This window comes from Meleagris gallopavo, chromosome 15, assembly GCF_000146605.3.
Source record: "Meleagris gallopavo isolate NT-WF06-2002-E0010 breed Aviagen turkey brand Nicholas breeding stock chromosome 15, Turkey_5.1, whole genome shotgun sequence".
NCBI lineage: Eukaryota > Metazoa > Chordata > Aves > Galliformes > Phasianidae > Meleagris > Meleagris gallopavo.
In genome coordinates, this window is record NC_015025.2 from 13,900,574 (window position 1) to 13,913,985 (window position 13,412).

General features: G+C 40.8%; 1 long non-coding RNA gene across 1 annotated transcript; it reads right to left on the reverse strand.

Moving 5' to 3' along the window:
* Window positions 1–660: 660 nt before the first annotated feature.
* On the reverse strand, window positions 661–4,799 carry LOC104913297. The gene is made up of 5 exons (XR_795281.2): window positions 4,637–4,799; window positions 3,720–3,742; window positions 3,235–3,395; window positions 2,571–2,822; window positions 661–1,484 (listed from the first exon to the last, which is right to left on the reverse strand). It is a non-coding gene; the product is annotated as an uncharacterized LOC104913297 (long non-coding RNA).
* Between the last annotated feature and the right edge of the window lie 8,613 nt (window positions 4,800–13,412).

Here is a 13,412-nt window from a genome sequence, read left to right on the forward strand (position 1 = left end):
GTGACACAAGGTCCTTTTATTTTCACTGCTCCTTGTCTGGATGCAAATAACTCATCTGAAGCTCTCTGCTCTGCCCGTTGTCTCATCTGTCTGCCAGGCACATCCCTGTAACTACCAAAGGCATCCAAATCAGGAGGCAAGTCAACAAAAACAGCTAAGAGCACGACAGGACACCCCCAAACCATTCTCTGATGATGTTCTGCTCACCTCATTGACTACAACAGTTAGTTTAGAGCAGTTATACTCTTTTCTTGGGTGTCTCAGCAATTCCTTAGAGCAAAGTGATGTAGACACAGGGATTTGGAAGCAACAGCTCAATCCATTTACCATAGTTCACCCCAAGCCAATATCCTTGCTGAGCTCCACTCTACAATCACTGCCCTGCACATGCTCCAGTACCAGAAAGCATGTGTTAGTAGTCAACAAGGGAGTCCTCTGGGAAAAGGCAAGAAGATCTACACCATTCAAGACAAATGTCTTGTCCACAGTGGCAAAGAGATGTATTTGACAGATGTTCAGGTCCATTAGAGGATGATCAGAAGAGCACAGTAGAGGGAAAAGGAAAAGAAATCCACAGAGTGAACAATAAATCTATACATGGCACCAAGGAATCTGGCAGCAGGGTGGAAGATAACTCTCAGACATGTTGAGCAGCAGATGTTTGGATGTGCTTCAGTTTATGCTAGTGTGGAAATCTCACTCAAGCATTTAGGTCTGGCTTCAATGCTTGAGTCAACGGAGCTCTAATCCAAATTACTTCTCAACAGAGACAGAAAAACATGCAACTTCAGCTGATCTCAGAGATGGCCTGTGAAAACAGCAGCAACTGAGTTATGTTTATGGCAATTTCACTACTCCTGACCTTGCCCAGAATTAATCTGAATGTAAGCAAGTCTGTATTTAGAAAAAAAAAAAAAGAAAAAAAGAAAAAAAGAAAAAAAGAGAGAGAGAGACTGGATGGAAAAGGTACTAACACTCCTTGAGACACACAGTCTCCTCCCACAAAAAAGAAAAAAAAAATGGAATTTGAGAAATTTTAGCTGGCAAACCTGCACAGAAAAATGTTTCTGAGCAATGTCCAGGAGAAATTTCTCACAAAGTGGGTGGGCAGTCATTTGTCAAAAAGTCCCATGGAAAGATTTATAAACTTGACTAAAAACATGGCAATTTTTCTTTGCACTCTTTTTTGGCTCTTCTTGTTTTCTTCAACCCATTTTTTTTTTTTTAACTATTTTCCAAGAAGAATAGGCAAACTTCCAAACTGAATGTTTCTTCATTTAAATGTCCCTGGAGCAAAGGAATCATGAGACTCCTCCGTGATAAAAAAATCCAGCTCCTTCCGTGGTAACAATTCTTCTGCACATCTTGGTTTGAGATCCAACTGAAATATTTAAAGTGTAATAGCACTAAACTTCAAGGATTTGCTCTCAGTTGGCAATAAAGTATAATGTTCCTTGGTTAATTCATTCATAACATCAGTACGTCTGAAACAGGAACAGAGAGAAGCACAATCACTTGTGGCAGAATTTGGTTGACGTGAGATTCATCTGTGCTTTTTCATTCTTTTACAGTAGGTTACATTGTGGCAGAAGAAAGGAGGAAGGAAGGAAGTAAAAGAGGAAAACAGGGATTTTATATATTCTCATTGAAATATTTTCCAAAGAAAAGCAGTCAACATGTTTCTAAGTAGTTCTTGAAAGAGCAGCAGCTGTATCAGATATCCGCTCTCTCAGCAATGACGTCAGTTTGTTGTTGTTGTTGTTTATTTTCTATCTCCTACTGAATTAGAATTTTCCTGTACTTGCTTTAGCCATTCAGACTTTAACCCTGCCACAGTTTATCTTAAAATCTAGGGGAGGAAGTGTTGCTCGACTCCCTTAGGATTTGAGGGGGATTTTGTTTTTGAACCAAACACGCTTGGCAAAAAGCTTCAAATTATTTTCAGGTTCCATCATTAGCATTGTGACTCTTCCATCGTAAGCTGAATTTTACCCAGAAGTAGCACTTCCTCCTCTGCTGATGCACTGACATTACAGCGCTTTGTCAAAGCAGTTAAGAAATGATGTGTTCCTGCGTAGGCAATGATAGCACAGAGATAATTTTTAAATGAAAAAATGAAGAGCAAGTAATCTGTCATAAATGAAGTTCTCAGTGAATACAAAGAAACATTCATCCTGGATTTCTTTCCTGGGCCTACCACTTGCCTTGGGAAAAGAGGGAAATAGGGAGATTTACGTTAGGGGGCTGGTTCCTATCACAAGAAGTGGATCGGGAAAGTAAGTCCAGGTGCAGCAATACTTTTCAGTATTGACTTTTGGGGTTTTTCCCCACACAAACAAAATGTAAGTCTCTGCTTTGCTGCTTTCCAGACTGCCATTTGGCCAGACATCCAGCAACCCAGCACAGCATATCTTACCTTGCTTTCATCTCTCTGAGCTTATTTCACCATTTACTTAGTCACGCTTTCCAACTAAAATGACAAGAATGGTTGAATACTTCCATGCATATAAATGTCTCCCAGTTCACAGATAGCAATAAATACATAGATAATGAAGAACTTGTAAACATACCCACTGTGCTAGTATCCATCTTTGACATTACAAGCTGTGTGGCTGGAGCCTCTCTTCTGCGTGCAGCAATGCCATGGGGCAGCTGAGTTTGAGTTGCATGGGCCTCATGGGAATACATTTTTCCAATGAGACGTGACTGGGGCCTTCCAAAGCCTCTGCCTGGTTTCTGGGTTTTTGAGAGAGCACCTGGTGAATACTACAAAATGTCTCCCAGCACCCAAGCCCTTCATCTCACTCTGCATCGATTAGTAGCTGGAAAGAGAAGATGGAGATTTTGTCATGGTAGCCAGAGCAGAGACAGGATTCTGAGCAGCCAAAAGGGCGGATGTTATCTGTGCGAGTGCTGTGCTTCCTAATCCTTTAGTACTTATTTGCAGCTCCCTGGTATCCAATAATTATTGTCTTGGAACCTATCCAAGAGCACTTTGCTGTGAGTAAAATTCAGCTAAACACATTCTGCATAGCACAGTCCCCCTGTTGGATGAATATCAGTCGTTGCATCAGGTCGCTGGCAGGAATTCTGAACTCCAAATTCTTGTTCCTAACAAATTCTCTCCAACTTTGGCTTGAAAATTATCATTCCACCAACCTTCCTGCGGACAGCTCATTTACGAGAATAGGGAAAAGAGGGATTTCAGAAAGGATGCATGAAAATGAGACTCACCTCAGTCTTGATTTCAAAAAGCACTTAAGCACTGGCTTAGAGTTTTCAGGAGGATTTAAATGTGCTTTCAATGTTCTCCTGAGCTAGAAGCAGCTTATTTCAAAAACTTGTTTGTAAAAACTTTACATTGCCCCTTCTGCAGCTCTTACTGCTCTTCAGAACTGCAAGGAAAAGAATGGGAGGAAGTAGGGAACACTGGGACGTGGAATTTTATAAAGAAAACATAAATAAATTATATTGTCCTGTGAAATTAAAAAACACTATTGCTAAATAATAAATAAATACTAAATAATACATTATTTTTTTTAAAAGGTTAACAGCTGATTTCTGTAGGGAAGCCATGAATTAAACATCATGCAAAACAATTAAACTCTGGGAAATAGGATTTCTGATATAGTGGTCAACAATTAAAAATGAATGTGCTGCTTCACTCCAGGGAAAAGCAGTAAGATGTCATGCTTTCATGCCATGGGGAACAAACATACCATGCATCTCCAGCTGGAAAGTTCTGCAAAATAGAAAGCAAATACACAATGAGTGGCAGAGACTTAATCTGAGAAACTGTTACACAAAAGATTCAGGCTGCAGTTGCTATTTCTGAAAGAGAAACACCACTGAGAGACACTCACTTCTCCCATTAGCAACCTTCGAAATTCTCCACCTGCACTTACTTGCAAATACAATTCCTAACAGCATGGGCATCCTTACAAGAAAATCCTGATTGAGGTCCACCAACTGTGACAGGTTTGTCTAGAAATTGGTAGCTGGGAGTATAACCAAACCACAGCCTCCACTCGCAGACAATGTCTATGGCTAGAAGACTTCAGTTCTTGCCCAGGAGCAAGTTTAGCTAAACACGTGTAAGAGTTCGTGCATTTCTTTTCAGCTTTCTCTGAGCAAAATGTATTATAGACAGTATAAAAAGATGCTCTAATGTGAACTTGCAACTTCTGAATGGAAGCTTACTTGCCTACAGCTATTCTCTTTACTTTTTATTCTGTGTTACACCACCCCAGAAAGGTGTGCTTGGGCACCATACATAGTAAAACAAATAAAACACTGCTGTTTAAGCCAAAGCCAAGTATTTTCTGAAATGATCATTAACACTGCCATATTTTAATTCCTGCTGAAATTATCCAGGAGCGATGTCCTATGCATGAGTTAGCTTTGGTGCCAGCAACTTGAATGCATTGCCTACTACCTGTACTTGAGCTATGTGAAGAGATGATATCCATTACTGTTTGCCTTCCCATGCCCATTGCTTGGGGAATAGTGCAAATTGTTTACCACGGCCAATGTGTATTGGAACAGATGGTAAATATCTCAGTTCCTGCCAACAAGAGTCAAGAGATGCCACTAAAATCCATTTAGAATAGGGGAAAATAATTAAGAAAGTACCTACCTGAGAATTTACCTAGGTCTGTTCCGGTGAAATCTGTTGGCTAATAGGTAGTTTCAAAGTGCTTGTACTGAATGGTTCTTTGGAAATCTTGTCTCTGCCTCCTGTGCTGTTAGGAAGAACCTCAGATGGGCACTTCTCTTCAGTGATAAACAGGTCCTAGTTTTTAATCTGAAAGGAATTTTGTGTGTTATAGGGGCAAGTTGAATGGAGATGTTTCATTTTCTATCGGTTACATATCAGTGATATAAGCTATTACAGAAATTATTTTAGACTTGGCAGAGTTTTCCAGAGAGAAGCAATCAAGACATAAATGCTCACAATGGCTTGGAACACAGAGCCATTTTTTTCAGTTCAGGCAACATCATTTCTTTTCCCTCTCTACTCTGTAGAGCTGCATGGTTATTGAATACAGACCAGTGACTGGAAAGGAGGTCATCGCTTTGTAACGCATCCACTGGAGATGCCAAGAAACTTTTCCAAGATCTTTCACATAGCCATTGCTTGTGGCTTGATTAGAGTGAGTCACAGGGTTGTACAGAGCTGGCACCCATAAAATGTTAAACTTTCATATGAAGCACTGTGAATAGTATATTCAGATGCATTTGTTCTCTCTAGGATAGTCTGAAATTGTTTAGCTCTCATCTCCCACTAGTTCTTGCTACTGCGTTATTTTCATCTTGTAAGATGGTTGTAGGGAACATGCCCTGTCCTGTCTTGTCATGGTATACTTGACTTTTATTTCCCTAGATGGCAACAGAGGGAGAAAAACATCAATAAAACCTCCTTGTTGAATTCACAGGGAAAGTTTGCATTTGTAGGATTATATGTGGAACCTATTTAAAAAAAAGACTGGAGAGAGTAGAAAAAAGACTGTGAAAGGAACCATTCTCCTGACATTATGTTCCACGACCCTGAAATACAGCTAAATATTTGGAACAACATCAGTTTAAGCTATGGAGTATGGTCTGGTAGGGACAAACTGAAACCCAGGAGTTCTGCCCTTCCGTTTCCATTGAAGAGCAGATGGATTTCACTACATCTTGGCAATGATGAAGAAAGCCCTATAGATCCCATATATTATGTTAGTGAATAATTTGTACAAGATAGCTATGACATAGAAATAGGTCTTGTATGTTCTTATCCTTTGATAAATACACAGCAACTTCTTCAATGGCCCAAATCCTATATTAAAGCTCAGGCAGGATCTAAATTCTTGTCCCAGCCTTCAGTATTACACTTAACAGTACAAGCCTTATTTCTTAACTTACTATATTACACAAAAATTATTCATCACTTCATTGGAAAAATGATTGAGCGGATTTTGAGTGGACTGGTAGATTTTCATGCCCATTTTTAGGACGAGATTTACTGTCGTGAGAGAGAGCAGATGTAACATTTTTGTCTAGTCATTCAGTATCCTGTTTTCTCTTGAATTGAATCCAGCATCTTACATACTCATTCTGTGACTAACAATGAGAAATTTGGACAATTTTTCCATCCCTTGTCCAATTCTTCATTCATATTGCTTTACTGCACAGTACACCTACTGTTACACAAAGTAGAACCGAAGCCTGGGGCAGACACTGGCATCATTACTATTTACAGTGAGCACCTCGGTGGGCTAGGGAAAATGAGCTTCTCATGAGGTCACAACTTGGGCCAACAGCACTTCGCAGTCACATAGAGCTTCCTGGAAATGAGTTCGAGCAGCCCACTCTCAAAGCTGTGCTTTTAACAAGCTGAATTGGACCAATGCACCTTCAGAACAATCTCCTTTCTGCTGTTCTTTCAAAACAGGAAGTTATTCTGTAATTCAAATGAGATCAGAAGACCACTGTCATAGTGTCATGGGAATTTATGATGAGATTCTCCACTTTGAAATGCAGAGACTGTGTAACAAGCTTATACACCATAGGACTGCATGACATTGTTCAGATGAGTGTATGCACGTGTCTGTGTGTTGGTGTGCGTGGAGGTCAAGATCTTCAGCACACCTTGCAAAAATTCAAAAGAAACATGGCACAAGAAAGTGAAACTTGGTAGGAAGTGAAGTGCGTGTGGTCCTCACGTCTATTTCCATTAATATAAGTGTTTGGAATCGTGTTAAAGTGAGTTCAGCAAACTGCACTTTTCCCAGGAACTGTGTTTATTGCCTTTCACTGGGGGATCTGTGCTTTTCCCTCTGGCACTTCTGCCAGTGCTTCTTTCAGAGCCATTTCCAAGCACAAGTAGCATTCCTTTCTCTACATAATAGGAATTGCATGAAACAAAAGGATACTGCCAGCAAGGTAATGGGAATCCCATATAAACATTCAAGCTTACGGAATTGCAAAACCACCTCCTCTGGGTTCACTGGAGCCCAACGTATACAAAGGTTCTGAAGAAAATTGTTCTCCTCAGCCTTCACGTAGCAAAATCAGAAAATCATTTATCCTTTTGTAAAGTTCAGGTAATTTTCAGGTCATACAGAAAACAGCTCTTGATGTTGAAGGCAAGAAAATGAACTGCATTCTTAACTTGATCCACCCTTGCACTGTTACAGCAGGAGATGTGCCGTACATCAGCAAGGTTTTAAAACTGGAGACATTGAGTCATCAGCTGAGTCTGCTGGCACAGTTGTTACAAACAAGGTGTTAGGCAAAACACTGAAGAATTGTTCTTCAGCTGGTCACCTGCTTACACAGACCACAGCTGCTGTATCCTCCCCTCCTCACTTACACTCATAAGCACTGCAAGAATCTCCAGTGTTCAAACTACATGACAATGTGTGAACATTTCACCTTACAACTCCAATTAAAGCCAATCACGCTAATAGAATAGACAATTACCTGAAGATGAATATCTGATGCCCAATTCGGTATGACCATGTTTTCAAAGTCAAGATGTTCACATGATGATTTTAGCTCTAAATGTCACAATTACACAGCTCTGCACAAGCTCCAAACCATTTGCTAAGTGCAGCTAGATTTACTATCTTCGATTACATCCTTCCATTGCTATTGCACCTTTACAATCAAAAGATAGCAATCTCTTATTTGCAGGTCTTTTCTCCCCATTATTTCAAAAATGAACATGAGTAGCTTACTACCAAACTCAATTGTCCAGATGTCTTGATGTTCTCTTTTTTTGTCTGAAAAAAATATATATTTACCTAACTTATTTATCTAAGTTCAAATATAGGTTAATGTGAATATTACTCTAGATACAAATGTGGTGTGAACCTATTTACACTTCTCTGTCTATCCTGACTGTATGTGAAAGAGGGTAGGAGCTGTGAGAATAAATAGAAGATTAATAGAAGTGGCTAAAAAAGGAGATTGGATGAGAAAGAGTTGTTTCCTCCCATGTCCAGAAGTTCTATGATTGTTTCTCAGCCCACATAGAGAGAGATTCCTTATAGAGGCTGCAAATGTATTTAACTCCAAGTAACAGTGAGCCTGCTTTTCCGGATAACTATGTTCAATGGAATATTAACAGCAGTATAAATATCACGTTATTGGTCTGCAATTGAAGCTCATTTGGAGCACTATCCTGTCTAGTTTTCTTTTAGTATAAGCTTGCAACTGAATTCTACAACAGCTCTGGTTTGCTCCAAATTAAACAAAAGCTCAGTGCAGCAGCCTCATGCAAAGGAACCTGAGAGCACATGGCTAAAACCAGTCCTGCAGTTCCATACACAGCTTTTCAGTAGTGCCTTTCAGCACTCTTTCTGATAGGGACATAAATAAGCAAAGCAAAGAGGTGATGGAGCAGGAAACACTGGTCACAATGTCAGTCATTTCTCCCCATCTCTGCACTCTCTACAGATTTTAAAGGTTAGGAAGATGTGGAACAATGCCCGTGTCCAAAGAAGAATTAGCAAGGAAGGTTAAAAAAAAAAACTTTCCTCCCCAGTGAACTTGAGGAATTTTCTTCCCTTTTCTTCACAGAGCACTGAGCCGTCTGGGTTACGTGGGACTGAGTACTTTGTGGTTAGCATTTGCTGTGATTGGTTGAGCCACTGTATAAAATAGAAAGGAAAGTTCACCTTTAAGATATATATTTTTAGTAACTGACCCATATGGTGCAAACTGCTGTCCAAAATACATTTTTGTTGCATTTTAAAGCTTTAAGAAAAGTTTTTCTCTGTTAAAAATTTTTACTTGAAACGATAGGCAATACTTTGTAAGTACTGGGCAACACCATTCTTCTTACCTCCTAGCAGGAATAAACCTTAAAACCAGAGAGATGCCTTTTTCCTCCTCCCTTATCACCACACACATTTTCTCTGTATTTTAATATTGATCTTATTTCTCTATTCATCGCAGAGGAAAACTTCTGGCAACTCAAACATATGCATTCTGAAGAGATTATCATAATAGAAAACTTCCACAAACAGGAAAATGGAATCAAACTACCAAAAACTGACTTTCCTCATGCAGATGCATACAACAACAAAGACAACAAGGCTCTGAACAGGTTTGGGTTTGTACCATAACCATAAATAAAACAGTAACAACAGAGGAAGGCATGCTGGTCACAGTAAACATGATGCTGCTACTGCTTGGACACAAAGCAGAGGGCCAGTGCTGCACACTCTGGTGAGCCGAAGTGATGGTCTGTACACAGGAGATGACAAACACCTCCCAGAGGTTTGGTGATAGAGTGATGCTCACCCACACATATGCCAGGGTCCCATAACCCAACAGCAACCCTTATAGCCCCTGTTGCCTACCTTCCTTCAGCAGAGAAGGACATGGGGTTTCCAGTAGCACGGGCCTAGCACAGAAACACTAGGACACCTTAAAAGGGTCTCCCTTACCACAGCTAAGGGGGGATGGACCTGTCCTAAGTCCCCATGAGGCGTTCATGCGACTGTTCTTAGAGCCTCCACAAATATTCCTACCACTTCCTTCCCTTTGAACCTCACTAACAGGGAAAGCTGATTACTGCCTTGTCCTCACAGCAGCTTCACATCACACCTCTCTGTTGCAGAAGCTGTGCTAAAACTGTTCAGAAGCTGCGTGTTGCTTAAGAGATGCATTTTGGCTGCCCCTATTCTAGCATTTATATCTCCGTTACCCAGCAGGTGCATTGTATTCAGGTCTGCACAGTCCTGCGTTCTGCCTTCCTACTAAGCTATCAGCCCCCAGACTGCAGCTGTACTACCTGTTTGGACTGAAATTAATCCAAATCTCCCGCACGTCAGTGTGGGGGCAGAATTGCCTTTGCTCAGCAGGCTACAAATCCACTCTTCAGTCATTCAAAGCTCTGCCTACAGCCTGCTCTAATTTTACTCTATTTTGTTTATGCTAGAGTGGCTGGGCTGGTATTTTTTTTTCTTCCTTCCACTTAATCTACCTTTGTCTTTCTAATAACATCTTCTAATAATATCTTCCATCCTCATTTATTTATAGCTACTGCCCTTTTGTTCAGGTATTACTACTGAAAGTGATCTAAAATTGAGTACAATTACTGTGGAGGTGCTGGGGGTAAGTCACTTATTTGTAGGTTAAGTTTTACATTTGAAATGCTATTGAGATAGATGGATTTTCTGTGTTGTTCCTGCTACTAGCCACACTGCAGTCTGGTTGGGAAAGGAATTCAGTGAGGATTGTAGTGCGGATGCATGTCAGCATTTCTTCCTGAAAGCTTACAATCCCAGAGGAAAAGTGGCTGATAGGTTGTCTTCATTTGCCTGGCAGGTGGTACTTAGCAAAGGGAATTGCACTGGATATGCTCCGTCCTTTCAAGCTCCAACTGAAGGAAAGTAATGGTTAACAAAAAGCACAGGGAAAAATCCATTCTGAAGATGCTTTAACGTGCCGCCTCAATTTGCAAACCGTACTGGCTTAGTTCTTTTCTTCTGAAGCAACACTTCTCCTCAGGAGTTGCCACAGTGTGACAGAACAAAGAGTATCCTGCAGCTTGGCCAGTGGTTCTGCCAGCACAGGTCAGTGAAGAAGATGGTTTTGCCACACACTGTGGCAAGTTGTGTAACCAGAGGTGCAGGTACTCAGCGTGTCCCCATGCCAGACCACCAGCACTGCAAATGAGAGCAAGGAAAAGTCGTATCCTGCAGAGGACTGAAGGAAACCCCTATGCCTACCGCTCTACCAAGGACAAAAACATCTAGGAACTTCACTTTGGTCTCACATCCAGGCTGGAAATTAGTTTTTTCCTTCTCCTGGCACAGTGCTACACGTTTACCTTACAAGTGTAAAAGAGAGAACATGAGGAATGCCATGAGAACAGTATTTTTTCCTGTCTGAAACACAAACTGTAGTGAAAATGAAATTCAACATTTGCTTCAGCAGATCTTGAGTATTCCAGAGCTGTGTACTCAACACACTCTCCAAGCTCTGTCTACCTTCACTGTCCTTCCTGTTGGAATGTTCTTATTATTTTCCTCTCTGATACCAATTTCCTATTACTGGACATTTTTAGATATTACTGCCCACGAAGGCAGCACTTGGTCCTTAAGTAGGATACAGAATCGGCAGCAAAACAGAGTGAAAGAAGTCATTTTGCTTCATCTATTTAATTTCAGCATGAAGTATTTGGAATGAAATTAAGCCATTTCTTGCACACTGAATGTGCAAGAATGTCTGCAGGCTACTAAAAAAAATTAGTTTTCACATAAAGATACTTAATTATTGCATAGCAGCTTCATGTCTGCCAAGGTCAGTCAGAATAACGCAACATCCTTCTACAGTTTTGGCACTGGATGTAGTAAAAAAGAGTCCAGAGTTCCCACTTGAGGAATCTTGCACTTATGTTAACACAAGAATTTGATTTCCCCTCAAAAATCAGTTATCAAAATAGCCCTGGCAGTGGGTTACACCAAATTAATTCTGTGTATGTAAATTACATAAGAAATTAAAACTCAAATTAAAATTAAAAAAAAAGCAAAACAAATGCTGTAGATTGCCTGTGGATGCTGAAGAGATAACAGTGAAAAGCCAAGGAGGAGCAAGGAACCAACAAGCTGGAAGTACAAGGGAGGTCTCAGCACCTAGAGAACAAAACAGTGCATAGAAATTAACAAGAAAGGGGGAAAAAGGAAGAAAAATCAACTTGAAAATCACAGGAATACATTGGGCTGCCAAATCTCTAGTGAGAAGTGGCAACTGAATTCCAACTTTGCTATAGAGTTTGAGCCAAGTTAGCAAGGAGTCCATCAAGTAATTACTATGGCTGCAGATAGATGTTGTGAGGAAAAAATTACACATCTCCAGCTCAGCTTCAGGGAAAGAAGAGCTTCTGTCACTATTATTAGGAAAAGAGCCAAACCAGGGAAATACTTTTGTATGGATTCTACTACAGCTGGCTGTGAGTAGCAGCAGGAGATACTACCAGGATACGGTTGTCTCTGCAGTAAGAAACACAGGGCTGTTTGTAATGATGCTGGAGCTCAGGATCTGCTGCTGGGCTGCTGTGGGTCTTCATGCCTGCTTTCCTGATCACCTTCAGGTCTCCATTCTGTTCCCGTTCTGAGCCCATCTGTGGCAGAGGATTGCCACCAGCTCCAGCAGCGTAGATCAGAGACAGCTGGAGAAGCTCCTCAGAGCCCTCCTCACACTGGCGACAGCCACCACGCACCCACCAGCACTCTGTATCTTTCCCTTCCCAGTTCATCTCCTCCCCCTTCACTCCAAGTCACACCTCAGCAAGCATTTCGTTTTCACATACAAGATGGATCCTTCCTTTCCCCATTTCTATGGTTTTCATTACGACAAAATGACATTTCTGACAAGCAAACCTTCCTCTTCCCCCACCTCCCCTTGTTCTGTGGATGTTTTCTTTGCCAGTGAATCTAACATAATGTACCATTTAGGTTTGAGAGGCTGGCGTGACTCCTGGAGACAGAATGTGCTGCTGGGAACAGAGGGGCTCCGTACTGCTGGGAATTACTCATCAGGAAGGTGGCAACATGGAAGCCTGGAACATTCATCTCCTTAACAGGCATCTCAGACACACGGCTGTCAGTACTCCATGGAGTCACTGCATCTGGGAGCGTGATGGCAAGAGGACAAAGTTCTGTTGAGATCACACAGGTGAATATGTCTATCAGGCTCTCTGAAGATCCCTGCACATAATTAGTAGGTAGGAACAACACAAACTACTAGCTGGAGAGGGACTGCTCTTCCCCTTAGAATATGCCCCTCTAAAATAAATAGCCACGTTTTGGAGGTCAAAAAAAAGTAAGGGGGGAAAAATTCAATATATATATTTAAATACACCCCTCCTTCCTGCTGAGTCACATGGAATAACATGTACAACACACTTGAAACTGCAATCAAATTTCCAAAACAACTATTCTACCTGAGCCCTGAAGAAAAGAGATTAGTTTTCTTTGGTTTGATCTGTCGTTGTTGTTGTTTAATCTGTCTGTTTTTGTTTTCTTCCAGATCTTAATTCAACTTGTTTTTTCCTTGTTGAGAGAAAAGCACCCTCAGCCTTCCCATAGAACTACTGCCTTATAATTTTTAGATTTTTAGATTGTATTCCTGGGCTTTGAGTCTTTCAAATTCATCAGGATTAGAAATGCTCACCCCTACCAGATGTGAAATCTACTGCTCTCAAATCACCCTGCAGATCTCCAATCGATTCATCAAGAGAAATATTTATGATGAAATCACAGGACTCAGCACAGAAAAAATGCAGAACGTGTTCTCCATTTTCTTAGAGCATCCAAAAAGAAAAGCAACAACAACAAAAACCCACCAAATAAGAGCAACGCTGGCTTACCGCCAGCCAAGTATTAGGCATAACAAGAATAATCAGATAATAGCAC